The sequence below is a fragment of the Mus caroli genome, chromosome 2 (assembly GCF_900094665.2).
Source record: "Mus caroli chromosome 2, CAROLI_EIJ_v1.1, whole genome shotgun sequence".
In the NCBI taxonomy this organism is placed as follows: Eukaryota; Metazoa; Chordata; class Mammalia; order Rodentia; family Muridae; genus Mus; species Mus caroli.
In genome coordinates this window covers 72,127,668-72,147,887 of record NC_034571.1, presented here as the reverse complement: position 1 = coordinate 72,147,887, position 20,220 = coordinate 72,127,668, and the positions used below count along the sequence as shown (strand labels likewise).

At 40.7% G+C, this 20,220-nt stretch overlaps 1 long non-coding RNA gene and 1 pseudogene across 1 annotated transcript; one reads left to right on the top strand and one right to left on the bottom strand.

The window, feature by feature from the left end:
* Positions 1 to 3,793: 3,793 nt before the first annotated feature.
* On the bottom strand, positions 3,794 to 4,411 carry LOC110290457 (annotated as a pseudogene).
* A 12,174-nt stretch (positions 4,412 to 16,585) lies between these two features.
* Positions 16,586 to 19,979, top strand: LOC115032787. The gene is made up of 3 exons (XR_003838420.1): positions 16,586 to 16,774; positions 19,460 to 19,593; positions 19,714 to 19,979. It is a non-coding gene; the product is annotated as an uncharacterized LOC115032787 (long non-coding RNA).
* Positions 19,980 to 20,220: the final 241 nt, after the last annotated feature.

The following is a 20,220-nucleotide window of genomic DNA, read 5'->3' as shown; positions in this document are numbered from 1 at the left end:
GGGGGGGGGGGGGGGGGGGGGGGGGGGGGGGCAAAGAGCAGGACTTAATAAAAGACATTACCAACGAGTCAGTGGATACCCAGGGTGTGGGCACATGGAGATGTGAGCCAAGAGACTTCAGGACACACTAAAACGACTCTTGTCTGTGTGACCTAGAGCAAGCTAAGTGCTGTTGGCAAGAAAGCTGCCTTCCTTTCAGCTAGGTGGGCTGAAGGGTTCTCTGATGCTCAGAACTGTGCCCACTATTTAAATGGTCTTCAATGATTAAATGGTTTAAATGATTTTAAATGTACAGAAGCAGGCTGAGTCTATGACTTTGTGCTGTATGTCCCACCGTGACTTATTTTTGGGCGCTCACTTATGGCGGCTCCTAAAGAGCACCTTACAATGTAGAAATCAAGCCCACCCACGAAAAGCCTCAGATGCTAAAATTTTTAGGCCTAGCAGCAACTGTTATAATTACCTTCCATTGTAAATCTGCTTTTTCTCAGAGCATCATCATTCTTCATAATGAGTTCTATAATTTCCCCACAGAGTACGACCCACTCCGGCTGAAGAGCTCAAACTAAGTACGAGCAGTTGATCACTGTCTGTAATTTGCATTGCTCTTTATCCAAGAAAATATTCATTCTTATTAGCCAGATTGAGACCTATTATGAATGTCAATGTGACTTAATTAAAGCATAATATTGATCATGATACCACGCTCCAAGACTCAAATGCCCTCCCCCACGATGCTTACTAACCTAACCCTTCACTGATGAAGTACGAAAATAAATTAGATAAAGGCATTTTGGATAAGTTAGGGAGATTTAACCAAAGTCTTTCTTAATGAAAAAATAATAAAAAAAAGTATGAGATGAATTGTATCTGCTAAATTATACATGCAGAAAGACTTCAGCAAAATAAAAAATGTGTTTTGCTACCTTTCTTTCTGAATGTCAGGCAATACTTCTTCAACTCCGAAGTACTCAATTCACTATGTACTGGAATGCTGGAAGTGTTTGCCCAAACAATGAGCTTGTATTCTGTTAGTTTTCCTAAATTCTATTTATTATTATTTAAAGGGAACAAAGCATTAGAAAAAATTTACAACCTCAAATCCCTGGCTTAGTATTTATATATGTAATGAGGCACAGGAAATAGAAATGACTTCTATAATCATGGAGATGATCACAACATTATCGGAAAAAAAAAAAACTGCCCATTTCTTTGGAAAAATATTTTAATGGATTCATGGTTAGGTAGGAAAAGGTCCCAAACTGGGTTGGTGTTTGGGGAGTGTGGAGCAATGGGAGGTGACTGTTAAAACAAGGAAGCGGAGAAGCACATCCCTTCTAAGGCTGTCTTTTGTGGGTGTAGAGAATGTTGTCGTTTATTGGGAGAATCTCGGTTGGAGTTGTATGTCATTGTTCCAGAAATAACTGAGTTGTCATCCTGGAGCTAAACACAGGAAGAAAGAGATGACTCAGATGGATGTGAGGGTGGATTGAGCATAAAAGAAACAGTGAGGAAAGTTAGAAAAAGGGGTGCTGGGTTCTGCTTGTCCATGTGTAAGGGATGGTACAATGTGGTTCCCGCCTCTGGAGCAGGGCCAGCAGGGCTTGGATGTCCACCAGTGTCCATGGTTGCTGTGGGCGTGAGGCTTGTTTGTGTGTGGATAGATAAGAAAGAAAGAAAGAAAGAAAGAAAGAAAGAAAGAAAGAAAGAAAGAAAGAAAGAAAGAAAGAAAGAGAAAGAATATATATATATATATATATAATATATTTGTAGGAATATATATATATATATATATATATATATATATATATATATATTACTTTATGTTCTTCCTCTCTGACAAGGTTAATGACTCCATGATAATCAGAGATAGCATGAGTCTGGGAGGTGAATATGTGTCTATGTCTCAGCAAAATGGTAAAGGCTGTGATAAGGACAGCCCTTATGACTGTGGGAAAGAACGCTGAAAACATGAGTTCAAAAATAGATAATTTCTCAACTATCCAAAGTATCAGGATGCCCTATGGATTGTATAAGGATCATCACAGATCTAAAGTATCAGAGGCAGCCTCACAATCTTGTCAGGACGGTGTTAAGGAAGGAGATAAAGAGATTTAGGGAGTGGTGACTGCAGGGCTATGCTTACAAAGGCAGGTAGATTCCTGAGTTCAAGGACATCCTGGGAAAGAAGGAGTTGAGATCAAGACCCAGGCAAGGTAGGAACGGTATTTTCAGGTGTTCTTGGTCTCTTTCTAAGAATCTAGGAGCTGGAGTCACAGGATGCTGATTCATGGGATAATCAAAAGGGAACATGGGGTACTGACTGAATTAATATATAAATAAAAAGACTGGACTTTTGATATGCAAATGTTGAGCTATTCAGAGAGGTTTTAGAATAACAAGAAAGCAGTCTAAGCAGACTGACCTTAGATAAGCTGTTGGCTTGGACACTTGATTTTACTTCAAGTCATTTATTTCACCACTCTCAAGCATTCCTTCCTCAAGATCATGACTTAGCCAAGGGTGGACCTTGGCAAAGGAGTCCCTGCTTGGAGATTCCCAGAACACTTAGACACCTGTTGGACGTGCCACAGTGCCCTGGAATGAGAGCCTAAATGATGGCTGGCCTTCATGAAAGGTCATATGAACAGTGGGAAGTTTGTAGATACTCAACTTGCACTTTAATTCATACCCACCGAAATGCCTGTGGGTGCAAATAGCAAAAACCAACCCATATCTGGGATTTGGGGTTCAAAATGCTAAAATCCTGATGAGTGGGGAAGGGACAAGTCTCTTTCAAGTCATAAACTCTTAAAAGGCAATCCTTTGAGTCTGTTTCCTGTGAGACACCAGAATGGCATCTGGCATCACAAGATGGTTGCATGGTTCAAATTCACATCCAAAGGAGAGAGGCAGACTCCTCCCACTCAGCGTCCAAGGACAGTTCCAGTGATGGTTACTAGCCCGAGTGACTGGACTACCATGCCTGGTCTGGGTTCACCCTGGCTGGGTATAGGGGAATGAGGGGAAGTAGTGAGGATGTTTGGTAAATAATATTGAAGACCTTTACTAAACCTAGCTACATCTCAGAATTTAGACATCAGGAACAGTTTAGGGTCAAAAAAAAAAATATCAACTGCCCAAAACAACCTAATTATAATTTTCTTTCCATTAGCTGTTATATGATAAAATTATTTTCAAATTATCCGTATCATTTTCTCAGAGCTAAGAGTCAGATTCATTTAACCTGTATCAATATTACTATGTAGCCTCCCTGAGCCTTGAGCAGGCTGTCTCAGACCTGTTCTGCTGCTGAGAATAAGACCACCTAGGGTGGAGTCTTCCCACCTAGATAGGTCTATTGTTCTGCCACCTCTGCTCTTTTCTCCAAGATACTGATACCTGCTAAGAGGCTGAACCTGTTCTCCTGACACTATCCTTATGTGGTGGGGGATGGGGTTCCCTGCCCCATAAGCTCAGACTCTTACGTAAACTTTGGGCCTTGATCAGTATCTTTGTCTTGGTCTCCTTATTCCTCTCGCCATTTTCTCTCATGCAGCCCCAGCCTCCCTTTCAGGAGCCTGGTTCGTGTAGCTGTGGTGCTGCTTACAGATAAGGTCTGAGATGTAGCCCAGCCTAGACCAGAATTTAGTTTTTGCCACAGCCTAAGGACAATGCTTTTATTTTATTTTATTTTATTTTATTTTTGGAAAGAAAAGCGATTTTATTAAAAAGAAAATCAACAAAAGGAGATGGGACCAGAGCACAGGTTAGTTCATCCACAAAGCACAGGTTAGTCCATCCAGGCCTTCAGCGTCCTGGTGTTAATCTTGTCTTTCTCAATGATGAGAACCATGAAGCCCATGCCTGACACGGCATCCCGGTCCACTGCATTCAGCATGGCCTGAGAAATGGTTTCAAATAGGTGTTCTGGATCCATGTTGGGCTCCCAGAGAGACTAACACATCCCATAAATTTGTTCGGAGCAGGTACCACTGACTACGAAGTCGTCAGTCACCATGGGACAGCCAATGAGGTCTAGAGAGCAAATGAAGGGCATAAAGGTCTTCGGGTCCAGGACAGCAATGACAGGCTCTGTGTAGTAGGGACCAAACCGCTTCTCATACAGGAGGTTGACTACCCATGCTCATGAGGGTGTAAGGCTTGATCTTCTGACCTTCTTTCAGCTCATACAGGTTCAGTTGGAACTTGAGACGCTGGGCAACTGTCTGGACGTCAGTGGCCAGGCCAGCCGGCCTATGTAGAGCCTGTCACCCATGGGAAATATCTTCTGGAAGTCCGTGGTCACCATCTGGGCTTGGATCCCAAGACGCCTGTCTGCAGCGATAGCCATACAGTTCTTTCCCTTCATGGTCATGACGGCCCCTCCATTGTAGGACATAATAGACATGATTGCGAGGGAGTGGAAGCCCGATCCCCACTGCATTGCCTGCAAACCGGCTCTGGCTTTCTCAGGGTCAACGTTCTTGCCAAGTCCTCAGGACAATGCTTTTAAATGTAACTCGCCATACTTAAGGCTGAACAATATTGATCTGAACTCACTTTGAAAGTTTTGAAGATATAACCAATTCATGAATTCTCATCAACAAGGAAGCTGGAGACTGGAAGAAGAATCTGGAAGTCTTTCAGTAACAGAGGTTTGGTCCTTAGCCTTTCATCTCCGTCAGAATCTAAAGCTCACTGCCCAAACACGATGCCAGTCTGGCAGCTGAGAGAGGGAGCCCAGCTGTGGAGCTCCGGAGGGCTTTCCAGGCCTCCCTCTGGGCATCCTTGTGCCATTTATGCAGGATCTCCCAATAAATACCAAAAGTCTGAGTAGCGTGAGCTCCTGCCAGCGGCTCACAGTTGGAACCACGCTTTAGACAGCAAGGTTTTCCAGATGTACAGACTCTGCGCGGGGAGATGTGCTTAGAACGGGTAGATGTTTATCCTGCTCACAAAAGAGGGTGTGTGGCAGACGCCCTTCTGGATACAAATGAAGGAATTCTCTTGAATGTATTTAAGGGGGTGATAACCTGGTGAAGAAAGTACTAGAGGATTTTAGAAAGCAGGAGTCTTTAGATTTAGCCCCACGTCGTATGCTTTAGAGACTCTCCCTCCCTTCCAGGTCAGTTTATAAGAGAGTTAGGAAGACATGGCTACTACATAGAATGGCGTGCTATTCTATGAAGACATGGGAGTCCTTTGCCTTCTACTTTCTCTTTCACTTATGCTGAGATTCCCCATCTGCTGCCTCCCTTCAAAAGCTCTCTTGGATTACACCTGGTAGAGCGTTCGTGTAAAGTGAGTGAAGTCTTTAAAAACTAAAAACATGGACATTTGCATTCTAAAGACTATTAACCGCCTTGATTATGAACCAAGGCCCGGAAACAGGAGAAAAGTCAGGGATGGAAAATGCATTATTTATGTGGGTTTGTTTTTAATTGATTGATTTGAATAATTTCAGGCACACTGGTGCAGATTGACAAATAGCATATGCTGTTTGGTAGCTGCAGTAGCAGACTGGCTTTTCTAAAGGAGGGCAGATTTTCATCTGGGAACGTTGACCTTGGGCAGAAGAGTAGGGTAGGCAGTAAACCGGCTTCTGCTGTTACATTCTCTACTTTAAAAAAAAAAAAGGAAAAGAAAGAATGAAAAAAAGAATCAGCCTTGCAGGTGTTGAGATGCCTGCCCCTGTACCTTCCTGCTTAGAATGCCTGTGGAGGAGATCCCTCCTGAAATGTAAATATTATTCAGGAAAGTCCTTTATTTAGCCCACTCACATCTGGTTTACATAGACTGTCTCCTTGAGTTTAAATCTTTGTCCTGCATTTTCCTGTTGGAGGTGGTACCTAAGACTTCTTTATTCACACCGTCTGAATTCTTTATATTGGGGTTAATCCTCAGTCCAATTGACTCAATAAAATTACAACACATTGGCATATTTATGTAACTAGTCCCCAAAGTGTGTGACACAAAGCATCATTATATATCGATAGTGCTGCGAATGTAATTATAACCTCAATGGTGATTGTCATGCATCTTAGTCCTCCTGAGCTCAGGGCTGAATCCTATTCTCGGTATTCCGATTGGCCATTTCCTAACAAAAAGAAGTGTTTCCCAGTTGCTAGGAAACAGTATCGTCTGTGTCCTCTACTTTCTGCATTCTTCTCCTCGCTTCCTTCTTGAGGTCTAATTATAATTGTTTTCCTCTCGAAGGCTCTCGCTCCATTCATGGCTGCCATTGTCATCCGATAACTGTCAGTGTTATTGTCACTATTGAATTCGGTGATGAGAAGCTACAATTTGCTCATCCTTCAACAGAATAGAAAATTGACGTGTTCTTATGAGGAATCTGCATGCTGTCAGAGAATCCATTTTTCTCTCAGAGGTCACATCTCCAAAGAAAGTCTTCAATACTTGGCATCCCTCCTGCCTCTGACGCCCCTCATCTCCCTGACTCCTACTATATGACCCCTTTCCTCGAAGACTAGGCTTGTGTGTCTATATTATAGTTATAGTTTGCGTATGATGATAAAATTCCGACAGAAAGTAAGGTGATAAAATCCATATAGTCTGTGAAAACAAACAGCACACCCACCAAACAACACAGAAACGACTCGGAGCCATTGTGTGATGGCATTAATCAGTGATTTATATTCATTATCATGTTCATTTTTCCTAAATTCTATAAGGTGTTATCACTCCCGGCTATGAAGAAGGAAGCTTGAGAGAGTCTTAGAGCCGAGAGTCAGGAAGGAAGTGTTTTAAGTGGCTGACAGAACCAAGATCTCCTCTCGTAAGGTGTCATGGAGTATAAAATGTAACAAAATTTAAAACAACTGTACAGTAAATGTAAGGTAAGGTTTCAATTCATAAAATCCCTAAATAAGGGAAACAGGAACCTTAAACCCAAAACTGAGCCCATGGCTTATCCTTTAGAACTGTTCTCTAACGTCGGTTCTGGAAAAGAGACAGCGCTGGACCCGTGTCTGTATATTCTCTTCTGGCTTGGACACATTTTTGACCTCCTCCATCCATTGATATTTAATGGGGCTCTACCCAGTACCGACATGGCTGGTACAAATTTACTTTAACCCACAGTCAGAGTCTGCCTTTGTCACCTGCCAGAAAAAAAATTATCCTGAGTAAAATCCATTTATCTCACTAACGTCATTATGTGGCTATATTGGCTTTATTTTTATCATATTTTCTATTATACAAACTTATAAAAATGTCTAAGTCTCTACCCAAAGTAGCCTGTGATTTCCTGAGTGGTAAGTTCTGTCACTGTTTTTCCTGATGGTGTTATTTTAGTACCTTGTACCTACTGAACTGGGTGTTAAGTAAGTGCGTAATCAAACTTGTGACTATAGATTTTTTTCAAATGGTCAGCCTCAATGTTCTAGCCTTATGGACACTAATGCTGCCACGATGAAGATATAATCTCATCTTTCTAAAAAAAAAAAAAAATCATGGTTGAGTTTTCCCCTGCTCTTTGTGCTTTTCTTAAAGATCCTGGGCATCTACTCTTTCCTTAAGACTGCATAACTTCAACTGGGCGTGGTGGCGCACGCCTTTAATCCCAGCACTCGGGAGGCAGAGGCAGACGGATTTTTGAGTTTGAGGCCAGCCTGGTCTACAAAGTGAGTGCCAGGACAGCCAGGGCTACACAGAGAAACCCTGTCTCGAAAAACCACAAAAAAAAAAAAAAAAAAAAAAAAAGCATAACTTCTCAAAAAGTAAGTTTAAATGAAATTGACATTCATTTAAGGAAGGCAGAAGACATGAATGAGTGACAAAGTTGCTGGCACAGAGTTAGTTTATCTGGGATCAAAGATGGAATGAGTGGAATAATCTCTGTGCTACAGATGATTAGAAACTTCATTCCCACATGGATTGTATAGCATAAATGTCTATGATCTACCCGTCATGATCAACTCTGGAAGCATACATTCGTCTCCCAATGAGGCAAGGGATGGCCGCTGCCTAAGTGCTTTCTCACGAAGAGCTATGAAACAAGGCAAGTAAGCTTGGTTGAATTAGTCTTCACAAAGGCGTAATTGTTCACCACATGAAGGAAGAGGAAGAAGATGAGTATCTAATTCAATTAGTAGGTTATTCTCTAATTCCCTTTGTTCTTTATTTTCTCTTATACCTTATCTTGGAATTGTTTTATAAAGGGAACAGAGTTAGAGAGAGACCTGGATTGAGAATTTATGAGAAAAAGTCTACCTGGAATCAACACAGAAGCCAAAAGTGGGGAAAGGACAATGAACACTCTCTGTTTAAAAATCTAGATTTAAATTGTTTTTTGTTCAAGGTGTTGAACATTGAAGTCTGTGGAATGAATAGGGGTTTGGTTAGCATATCTCTTGACAAAAAGGACAGGTACTTTTGTTTTAATTGTTGCTTTGCTGTTACTTATCTGATGAGTAGCCTCTTACATTATCCTTTTTCAACTACATCAAGTCCACGAATTCTCAATAGTAGCAGATGAAGATTCTGTTTCAGAAACTATTGGTTATCTCTCTCTGGAGTAGATTCTGTCCTGCTCTATCCAATGCTTTATATTATTTTATGAGTGTTGTATGATTGGATTTTCATTCTGTCTCCTGGATGTGTTTAAACTTTACTTTCCAGATTTCTGGGTGGCCTCCCAGGAATACTGTTAGACTTCAGGTCGGCTCATACCCTTTGTGAGCATTACTCTTTCCCATCAGACATCAAGGCAAACTCACCCATCAATCATTCCTGTGAGCCTCCATACTCTTGGACTGCATCTCAGTACCACATACCAGACATCCACAACTGATGCTGTCTCAGTTAGCACAAAACCTCTTTTGCCAATTCATACTGGGGATGAAGCTATCCCTTTCATTTTCTAGAATTATTGTAAATACTATATTATTAACCAAATTGTTCCAGGATTTCTTTTCTACATTATGGGATGTTCCCTTTAGCATAATTTTTTCTCTTGAATTTTAAAATGATATTCATTCACTGTGTCTAGGAGGATTATTTCATGAAGGAAAAAGCCCTCTCAGTAGGAATTCTAGTCCTGGGCTTATTTTATACCTCATCTGACAGAAATGAACAAAGATTTAATCTAGGAACTTTATAAATCAAGATGTGAACTCAGAAATCACAAGAAAACTATGTAGGCTTCAATTTTTTATTAAGCTTTTGTATGCATCTGCTTCATGAATTCTTTGGGCATTTTTTTAGATCAATAGACTCAGAAATGCAGTATTTGTTATCTTTGATGTCCAGAATGTGTGTTTCGTTACCTATGGTGCTTAAAATAGATGCTGCCTGTCATAAGTGATCAGCTCCTAGAAGCAGACTATAAATTGTGGACTTTATAATCTCACAGAGTGATTCCTCTGATATGGTTTCGTAATGTGTTCATTTGCCTCATGTTAGAAGGGAGAACGTTTTAGGTTTGCTGGCAACAATGGAGAACACATCAATTTCTATGAGCGATGAATCCTTGTTGAGGGACAAGACACAGTTCTAACATTTAATTAAGATGATGTTGCTCTCTCTGGACCTTGACCTTAGACAAACAACTGTAGCCAACTAAGAAATTCTGAGAGTGAGAGGAATAGTTTTCTCAAGAGAAGAGCCCCTTGTTTGGTTACTCATTACCAAGGGGTCAGCTCGGAAATCACATACAAACAAGTAACATCATACAGACTGGACAGATTGTACCTATTTATACATGAATATAAATATATATGTCAATAGTTTTTTAAATAAGGTCATGAATTTATGAAAAAAAGCAAGAGTGATGTACATTGAATGGTCTGAAGAAGGGGAAAGGGAACAGGGAAATGATCTAATTCGATTTTAATTCAAAAAATAAACACACACACACACACACACACACTACCCTTCTATGCCATTTTTCTTTGTGTCTGTTTTACCAAAGATCTCATTTTAACTTAGGCAAGGTTAAAGGGTCTTGTTGGGTTATTGGAAGTAGGAAACATAAGACCCAATATCATACCTCAACAGTGTTTGATTCTTACTTTGTGTTCACAAACTAGTTTTATGGCAGTGATTGAAAACCATTTCTCTAGGCAAATCTCAGTAAGCTGCAGCAGTAAGTGAATACCTTGCCTGTCCCATCCATCCAGTCAACAATGTAATTGTAGCACAGAGAAAATCGAGGACCAAAGGTATGTCAAGACTATCTTGATATCTCTACTAGAAATACTACGGATCCTATACATATACTATACAAAGACGTAGGGTAAAGGTGGTTTCTGTATAAAGAAAGCTAACTGTGGAGAAACAAAGGCTGGGACATCAGACTAAAACCCTTTTCAGAGTAAGGTAAACTCAGTGGGGAGAGTCTAAGAAAGTAGGAAGAGTGGAGGTAGATAGTAACAAAACTCATGAGAGAGAACAAGGGTCCTAAGTGGAAAGACAAAGACCTATGCACCAAAGCTTTTTGTTTTAAATGGAAATTTCAATTACAGCTGGTTCAACATGAGGGACAGAAAAGAGAAGCATCAAGCAAAGGAACAGGGAGTTTTATTGTGTGTTTGTCTTCCGAGGAATAGCCTGCTGGGAAGCAGAAGACTTCACTAGATCATTTTTGTTTCCATCTGAAGTTGAAGACTATTTTATTCAATACATATAAATGGACAGATTTAAAAGTCATTGGAGCAAGTGCTGCAACTGAGAAAAAGCAAAAGTAGTTTATAGGATGTGGAAGACTGACCCCTGGCTATGACATGGCCTTGACCCTCTTGAACTATTAGTGGCTGTGGTTACCAAAGGAGACCTACAGATATTTGGGTCTATTAGCTTTCTATTATAGATGGGGAGGTGGCTCACATGACCCTGCCCCTCCTCAAGGATTTATATTCGGTTAACAGCTACTGGGAAGGGTGTCCTGAGAATTCCCCCCTATTTATGTAATTAATGGTTAGGGGTGGAGAGACAGAGTATGTGTGTGTTCAGTGCTTAGCCATGCAGAAGTTACCTATTTCCTGTAAGTAACAGAAACTAAGCTCATTTGTTCACCAACTATACTTGGGTGAAACATCACGCTGTTTCTGTTGCCAGTGTCATGTCTGCAGTGAGGAGATGTTTCTTCATCTCTCGGGAAGATTTCTGACAGCAGAGGGTACTCAGAACCCAAGTGAAGCTAGAAAATATAAATTATAAGGGCACCAAGCTCCATCAGGTCCCTGAGGCTGCCTACATGTAAAAGAACATGGGAAAGTAAGAATGAAGTTATCTTTATGTATAAAATAATGTCTCCATGACATTCATCAGAAACCATTGGTGACCAAGTCATAGGTTGTAACCTTTTCAAAAGTATAAAGAAAGTATTCAATATAATTGAAGGTATCTGTTGACATTCCTGACCTGTGCCATGTCACTGGTTCTGCTGATAACTAACTGTGTGAGTAGGGTTTGTAGTTAATTCATCTGTCCTCCATCTTTCTGCAATTTAGCTCATGTGTTGTCAGGATGGAAAGCCTGAGCTGATCTGAGTTCTCTTTGAGCTGGCTACAGAAGCCAGTTTCCAGTGACCTCTATTGTTTTTTTTTAACCTTAATTTTACTTTCTGTATTGTTTGTTTTGTCTGCATGTGTGGCTATGCACCAGGTGTGTGTAGTACCCACAGAGGTCAGAAAAGGGTGTCAGGTCACCTGGGACTGGAACTAAAGACAGTTGTGAACTGCTATGTTGGTGCTGAGAGTCAAACCGAGGTCCTCTGGAAGAACAAGCCAGTATCTTTAACTGCTGAGCCATCTCTCCAGCCTTTCAGGGTTCTCTTTAGATATGTTGACTTTGACATACTGGCATCTGTCCTAGTTTGCTGTGATAGACACCATGACACAAAGGAACTCGAAAGGAATGCATTTATTTCATCATCTCATAACTCACAGTCTATCATGATGGGAAGTTAGCGCAGAAACTCAAAGCAGGAACATGGAGGCAGGAAGTGAAGTAGGAAGTGGAGGGACTCTGTTTTCTGGCTCGTTCCTCGTGGCTTGCTTGCTGAGCATTCCCGTTTTATGCAACTCATGGCCTCATGCCCAAGGGTGGCACTGTCCACAGTGAATTGGACCCTTCCACATTGATAACTTCTCAAGAATATGGCAAACAGACTTGCCTAAAGGCCAATCCAACAAAGGCGTTTCTCAGTTGAGGTTCCCTCTTCTCAGAAGACCCCAGCTTGCATCACATTGACAAAATGAAACAAAGAACCAAACAAAGAACCAACACAGCATCTAGGGAAGCAGGTGATTTATAGAGACCAGTGTTGATCTGGAACTTGTGGGAAGTAAGGCCTGGAGACATACTGGAGTCATGGAACAAGTGATACCATCTCCAGACAGAGATCACCGCTATGGAAAATGTAGGTCACACGCAGAGGAGGTGGGAGAGAGATCAGAATGACAAAGTCTTCAGTAAGGCAGGAAGAAAGAGATAATAGAGCAAGCAGATAAGAGAACCTAGGGAATCCCTGAGTGTGCTGGCCTGCAGAGAGAGCAGTAAATCAGAGGTAAGTCACTGGGCTTCGTAATGAAGAGAGCATTGATGACTCACAACCAGCCATTTCAGTAGGGTAAGGATCAAAACTCAATGGCAAAAGGATTGTGGAGCTAGCAAGCCAATGTCTCCTTTAAAGCCATTTGCTGTAAATTTGCAGCAAAATTAACTGCATAGAGGCAGGGTATACAGGTATACAGCCATGTGTTTTATCCTGTTAGGTTGTATATCCTCCAAACTCAATTCAAACATGCTCTAGACAAGTTGTTATGAGTTATTTCTGCCCGGCTCCCAGGTCTTTGAAACAGTCTTCCCTTCCATGTTGTTTCCTTTCTCCTTGCTTTAAGTTTCTGGGTCATTATAGCCACAGAAACTGCATTTGTCTAATTCAGGTCAGCCCCAGATTACAAAAAAACAATCCTCTCCTGAAATTTTAGCTGAGGTGTGCTTCAGTGATGGGTCCCAGAAAATGCAGCCATCAGTGTTTTAATGGTCTAACAAAACACATGTCTCTTCTTCAAAGTCACCTTAATGTTTCAACAGTATTCTTGTCCCAGTAGTATCTCCTTGTAAGAGTGAATCTTCTAGATTTAAGAATTAAAAATAAGCACTAAGGACTGGGAGTTAAGTCCTTTCACACAGTAGCCAAAGAGACTTCTGTGAACAGTAAATACACTTTTGCTAGTATATTTACCAAATCTTTTGACGAGTTGAGTAGTGAGGAGTTTTTCATTACTGATGGTAGAGGATGCTTTTTCCTTACAGGTAAAGAACCTTTCCCACAAAATCCTAAGATTTCAGAATTTGATTTAGAATTTCAGAGCATAACATGGTCTGAGTAGTTGACTACAAAATTCTTCCTGATTGGTGGAAAGAATAAACAGAACAGCAGATGCCTGCTTTCCTTCTGAGAAAAGTACAGTTTTCCCCATCCAGATAAAGATGAGGAATTCTCATCAGCAATTAGGGTTCTCGTTAACAGTTACCTATCCCCTTGTAAGTTACTCATCGGTCTCTATGTTGCCCTGGCCACATCTACATAAAAGTTTTCTTCCTTTCCTGACAATAGACAAGACTTGCTCTATCATATTGCCCTCTCTGGTCTTTGATCTAATTAAAGTCTCAGTATCATCTGTTAGCCTCTGATTACTCTGTTCATGCCCTTAGAGGTACTGAGAATAAATGACCGTTGAATGCCCAGTTGTAAATGGGACATTTAGACTACCTCCTCCAACATTCAAAGAACACTGCAGATGAAAGATTATAAAGCACCTAAGAAACAGGGAAAGGGGATGGAGTAGGGTGGAACACTGACTTCTGGATATGACATTCGGTTTTACTCTCAAAGTCATGACAGTTATACTTACCTGCACAAGGTAGGGCCAATAAGCATGCTGTCGTGGAGGGGGCGGGGCTCATTAGTAGTTGATGGGGGACTGCATTCAGAATCAACTAAAACACAAGCTGCTAGATGTTTCTGTGAAGGATTTTTGATCAGATTATTTGAAGCAAGAAGACCCACCCTAAATCGGGGTGGCACTTCCTGGTGGCAGCCTGGATAAAAGGACGCGGAAGAAGGAAGTTTTCTTTGTGCCTGCTTGTCCTCCGTCTTTACAGCAAGTCCCTCCATCCTGTTGCTGTAACCACTCTTCACCGATATTGGAACCTACTTCTTTAGTATCCCGACACAGACTGAAGACTATCATATCTCCAGGAATCTTCCTGGACTGAGCACTAACAGACTCCCAATCTTTCTGGTGTGAGACAGCCATTGTTAGGCTGCCCAGACTTAAAGCATCTTTAAGCCAATCTAAAATATCTGCTTTCAATATATCAACTGACTTTTTTTTTATCAGTTCTGTTTCTTTACAAAACACTGACTAGCACAGGGAGGGAGGGAGAGATTTTTTCATCAGTGGTATAACCACTGGCAAGGTTCCCTATTCTTGTAAACAAATGCTTACTGATGCTCCCCAAAGAAATTCATGAATGTGTGTGTGTGTGTGTGTGTGTGTGTGTGTGTGTGTGTGAGAGAGAGAGAGAGAGAGAGAGAGAGAGAGAGAGAGAGAACAACCAAGCAGACAAGGGAGGAAAATAAAAGAGGGCTAGCTAGGAAGAGGAAGGAAGGGAATTATTGGATGAATGGACAAAACATTAACAGAAGTGAATATGATGTAAATGCACTACACATGTATGGAAAGGTCATGATAAAACTATTATGTATAATTACTATATGTTAATAGAAAAGACTAAAAGGAGTCTCCATGATGAATATATTTATGAATTTAGACCTACACATAGGATGTTAAAACTAGCACTAATTTATGAATTAAAAACTGAGCCTGCTTAGCCTAATAGGTATTAAAGAAACATGAAAGTGTTCATTCAAAGGAAACATTGTTGCATAAGCCGAATTCTGGGTGTTTTTACCAAGAGCATATGCTTCCAGGGCTAAGTCTGAGATCTAAAGTGAATGGACTTTATCAAAGCCGGTTTCAGGCACCTATTCTGGAGGAGTGACTTCATTTGGAGAATGAAAAGATGGCTCCTGCTGAGTAATACTTGATGCCACGACGAGCCTGTCCAAAATCCTTCTGAAATGTCATTTTAAATAGAAGATGGGGAAAATGTCAAATTCCAATTATGAGAACTACACTCAGGGGGCAACTTTACATTTTAAGGTAAAATGTGGAAATTCAATATGAAAATTCAGGAGGGGAAAATTGTGTGTTTTTTCCAGCTTTGCTTCTTGAAAGGCTCTATAATGTCTGGACAGATGTGAGCTGGCCACAAGATTCTGTTTAACATCAATAGCTTAAGATGATGTTAAAAATCCAAGACGGGGAGTAACTCAAAGACTATAAATAAAATCTTCAAATTCACAGAATATACTTTCCTGACAACTGTTAGGAAAATCACGACATTCGCTTGTGATATTTTCCACATCTGTAAAATACTTTGCCAGGAAGGATATTAATAAGGGCGAGTCTTGCTGTGAGATAAAGCGCTTTGTGACAAGCAGTGGAAATCTGGAATTTTAAAATCGAATTTTCCCTTAGACAGTAAATTAATATCTCACTTGAGACTGGGTCAGTTTTAAGTTGGCATAATCTAGCAATAGCTAAATCAGAAATAAAGGGTCAGACCAATTGGGGCAGATACAAAATGTTCAATTGGAAGTGCTTCCAATTGCGACATTGAAGGAATTTGTAAAGCTTGAGATTTTTCCACAAGAATAATAAAAGCCTTGAGGTATGTGGCATAACTTGACTCCAAAACCACCGAGTCACACCTACTGGCTCTTCGGCTATGTAGAAACAAACGGAATTCAGACCAAATTCAGACTAATTCTCCTATGCTCACAGATGGCTAGAGTTTGCAGGTCACAGCTCCTGTAAACGCTGGAGAGAGGAAGCACAGATGTTTATCCCGCAGTGAGGAAGTACACGCTTCCCAGGGGGACATTGCCAGTGGGGACACATGGTGTCAAGTGACTCCAGGGAACCTTGCTTGCTGAGGTAAAACAAGCACTTCCTGATTGAATGCTTGAATCCTTACTCAAAAGATGTTATAATTATGGCAGCTATGGAGTTTGGAAAAGGCTGGGCAAGAAGGCAGAGTTAGGGCCTGGGATGCAACTCAGTTACAATATGCATAAGGCCCTGGATCTGATCCATGGAACAACAAAAACAACAGGGAGTGGGGGAGAGATTCTTTCCTCCTCTTCCTGCTCTTCCTCCTCAGGAGGAATAAAGAAAGAAGACAGGGAGGAAAGAGGAAGCTAGACTTAGTAACTGATGAAAAGGCTTATTTATTTATTTTTTAACAGTCTGGAATCTTCTATGAAAAGAAATGTCAATATACAAGTGAAGTTTGTTTCGTGTATTCCAAATGGCATCTGGGGTGAGCAGAGAAAAGGCTCCAGACAAAGACAGCCAAAGGCCTTCCAGGGTCCGCTGAGCATTTTGAAGTATGAGCCAGAGAAACAGCCCTTTGGACTTTGATTTGTGCTTTTCGGTACGCACGGTGGAGAGTAGGCGGGTGACATTTCGTAGATATTTTTGTATCGTTTTACAGTTCTCCGCTTTAAATGAGAGATAAAACTGAAGAAGTTGCGTGCAACCCAAATTGTGGGGTTTGAAATATCTTCGTGGAGCTGGTTGAATAAAGGAGGCAAGCAAGTGTGGCTTCTTCCCGTCAGCCTCAGCCCAGCCACTGTGAACGTCTCAGTGGGTTTCACTAAAGCTAGGTCCAGGTAACGTATTATAGTCAATACTTATATAGCCATTTCAGTTTTCAGGCAAGGTAAAATTGCTAATTACTTCTTTCAGTTTTTCTCTGAGGGTGAGTGGCTTCCATCACAAGTCCAATGTTATTTCTCCATATGATTAACTGAGCCAGCCGCTGACTCAAATAAAACTAATTATTACTTTCCTGTCCTGATGCAGGGTATTAGAACATATAATTAGGTGAATTCAAAACCATCACAAATTGCCTGAGAAACTGGATTTCTGGCATTGGTAAGATTAGGATGTTCATTCTTTACCAGAAAAGTATGTGGAAGTATTACACAGAAAATGTTTACAGTTTGTGAGTGCCCAGGAAGAGTAACCATAATACTAACTAGAAACAGTTACCGCCAATCAAATATGGCTACTTTCAATGCTTCTATGGCTAACAAATATAGCATTCACATTTGCACATGGTTGAAAACTTCAAAAGACAAATAATGTTTGTGATATTTTAAAAATTATATGGAATTTAATGCCCATAAAGGAAGTTTTAATAGCGTAGTTATATTCCTGAATTCATATAACCTATACTCTTGATACTCTTGTATTGTAAAAGCAGCAATGTATGGTTTTGATAGAAACTGTATGACTCATATTTAAAGTATTTACTATCTGGCTTTTTATTAAAAAAGATTGCTGACATCTTGTATTTAACATATGAGGTGGTATGTATCCCAGCAATAAACAGAGTATAGCATTGAAAGACAATGTCCATATTTGATTTAAGTGAAATGCCAAAATATCTCGAAGTTACTGAACACTGAAATAATGTATATGTAAACATATAAGATATAATTAGTCATATCAAGATGACATATAAGTGATTTTAAAAAAGAAATGTATTTGTTTATGTTATTTAAATTTTTTCATGTAACAGAGTTTGATCATACTCTTTCCTTCCCTCCCATATCTTCCCTCCCTCCATACCCATCCAATCTTATGTTCTTTCTCTCTATCTAACGACAACAACAAGCAAATGAACACACAAATAAAATAATACAAAACAAAAAGTGCACAAAAAAACATGGAGTCCGTTTTAGGCTGGCCAGCTACTCCTGGAGAGTGGATGATACACCCAGGGACATTCCAGTGAAGAAAATTGATTTCCTTTTTCTAGCAAGTATCGATTGCAATAGCTTCTTGGTTAAGGATGGGACGTTGTATACATTTCCCCTTCTCAATGCTGGGGTTTTGCCTGGTTTGAATCTGTGCAGGTATTGTGTGTGCAGTCATAGTCTCTGTGTTCATATGTGTGCCCATCCTGTTGTGTCTGGGAGACGGCGTTTCTTTGAATCATCCACCATCACTGGTGTTTTGCTTCTTCTTCCTCACAGATCCCAAAGGAGGGTGGGGCTTGATAAAGACATCACCATCCCTGATTTCTCCAAGGTTTCTCACTCTCTGCACATTGCCCAGTTATGAATCTCTCTGTTAATTACCATCGTCTGCAAGAATAAGCTTCTCTGAAGAGAGCTGAGTGACCCACTGATCTATGGGTATAGCACTACGCTATTAGAAGTCATTTTATAGCAAGGCCCCGTTAGCCTAATAACAGCATTAGGTTTTCCCTTAGTCCTCTGGCCTGTCTCATCTCAGGTTCTTGCAATCTGAACAGTTATGGGTTCCGTCTTATGGAGTGGGCCTTAAATCAAAATTTTAAAAGTGACTGGTTATTCCCTTCACATTTATACCAGTGCTGCACCCATGTATCTTCAAGCAGCTCCCTGTCATCACAGGGATTGGGATGGACTATCACAGGGGACAGTGATGAGTGTTTTTCTCCTTTGATAGTATACAACCTTCTTTCCAGTACCCTGTACACTTATCAGTAGGGGGTGAAACTTCTAGTTAGGCACTAGCTTGATTTCCTCATGGCCCATGTTTAAATCTTCAACAATAAGGCCTTACCATCAGGGTTGTTTTGTTTCGTTTTGTTTTTAGAATAATCGATAGTCTTTGTGATGTTCCGGGGGTAAGGGGTCTATGTGACTCCTTTGGCTATTGACTCCACAGTGTAGGGATGCAACCCATTCCTCTGCTGAGGCTGTGTGTTACTATTTTTCCTGTTCTCAAGTTTGAAAGTCTTACTAGGGATCTTCCCCTGGGTTATAGAAGCAGTAAGTAAATATAAGGGGAGGAATACTGAGAGCAGGAAAAATAGTTCTTCCCGAGGAAGTGCACACCTTGGTCTTGCTAGACTAATACCAAATAGTGAGTCCGGAAAACACAGAAATAATATGATACAGACTGAGTCTGGTGTATTTATGCGTGCGTGTGTTGTGTGTGTGTGTGTGTGTGTGTGTGTGTGTGTGTGTGTGTGTGTAAAAAGAGAAAGGAAGAATATTTGGGACAGTTTGGAGAAAGGAAAGGAATAGGGTAAATGATGTAATTATATTATATGTTCAAAAAAATGAAGAAAAAAATTAAAAAATCAGGGAGCCTGGGAGGGTGATCTGGGGTTTCATTGCTTCACTGAATTGGACTTTGGTACGATTGTTGCTTGGACTATGGTACATAGAAATACATGACCAGCAAGTCCTCTTCTCTCTCTTGATATACCTTTATTGGACTGCACAACAATGTTTGTAATTACCTTCAGAATACCTCCCATAGGGTGCTCGGCTTACCTCCATTTCTATTGACTTCAGCTACACTGCTCTCTGGAGACTGTTCGTGGACCAGGTACTTATGGTACTTATTGGTCCAGCCTACAATGACATGGAGAATACAGAGACCAACGACCTCAGTGACCTCTGGGCTACTCCCGAGCTCAAGTTTAGAGGTAGGGTAACTTTCCCCAAATACAGTCTAAGGAGAAGCTGAATACAATGAGTAATTGATATAATACCTGCCCCAGGACTTCCCTGTAAACTAAAATAACAAAATAAGTTTTGCCTTGCAGAGAATGAACGCTGTTTGGACCAACATCAGAATTCATCACAGGAAAGACACGAGTCTACAAGTTCAGCAGACCCTGACAACGGCCCACTGCTAGGAGACCCGAATGTTTAAGGACTAAGCTGCTCTAATACTTCATCTTCTTTCCTCCTCCTTGCCCCTCCACCTCTTCTCTCTCGTTTTGCTCCCTTATTCCCCATTTTTCTCATCCTACTGAACTTTGAATAGTATTTGACTGTGCCTTATTTAAAGATTTTATATGCTTTTATATTCCAGCTATCAAATTTTCTTTATTTTTTCACAATAGGGAAGTATTTCTTTCTTTTTTGTTCTTTTTTTTTTCTTATCATACTCTCCTTCCCTTTGCTTCTGGTTTTTTTGAGACAAGCTTTCTTTGTGTAACCTTGGACGTTCTGGACCTTGCTCTGTAGACCAGGAGATGTGCTTGTCTCTACCTCCTGAGTGCTGGGATTAGATGCATGTCCTACCACCACCTGGCTTTCTTCTTTTT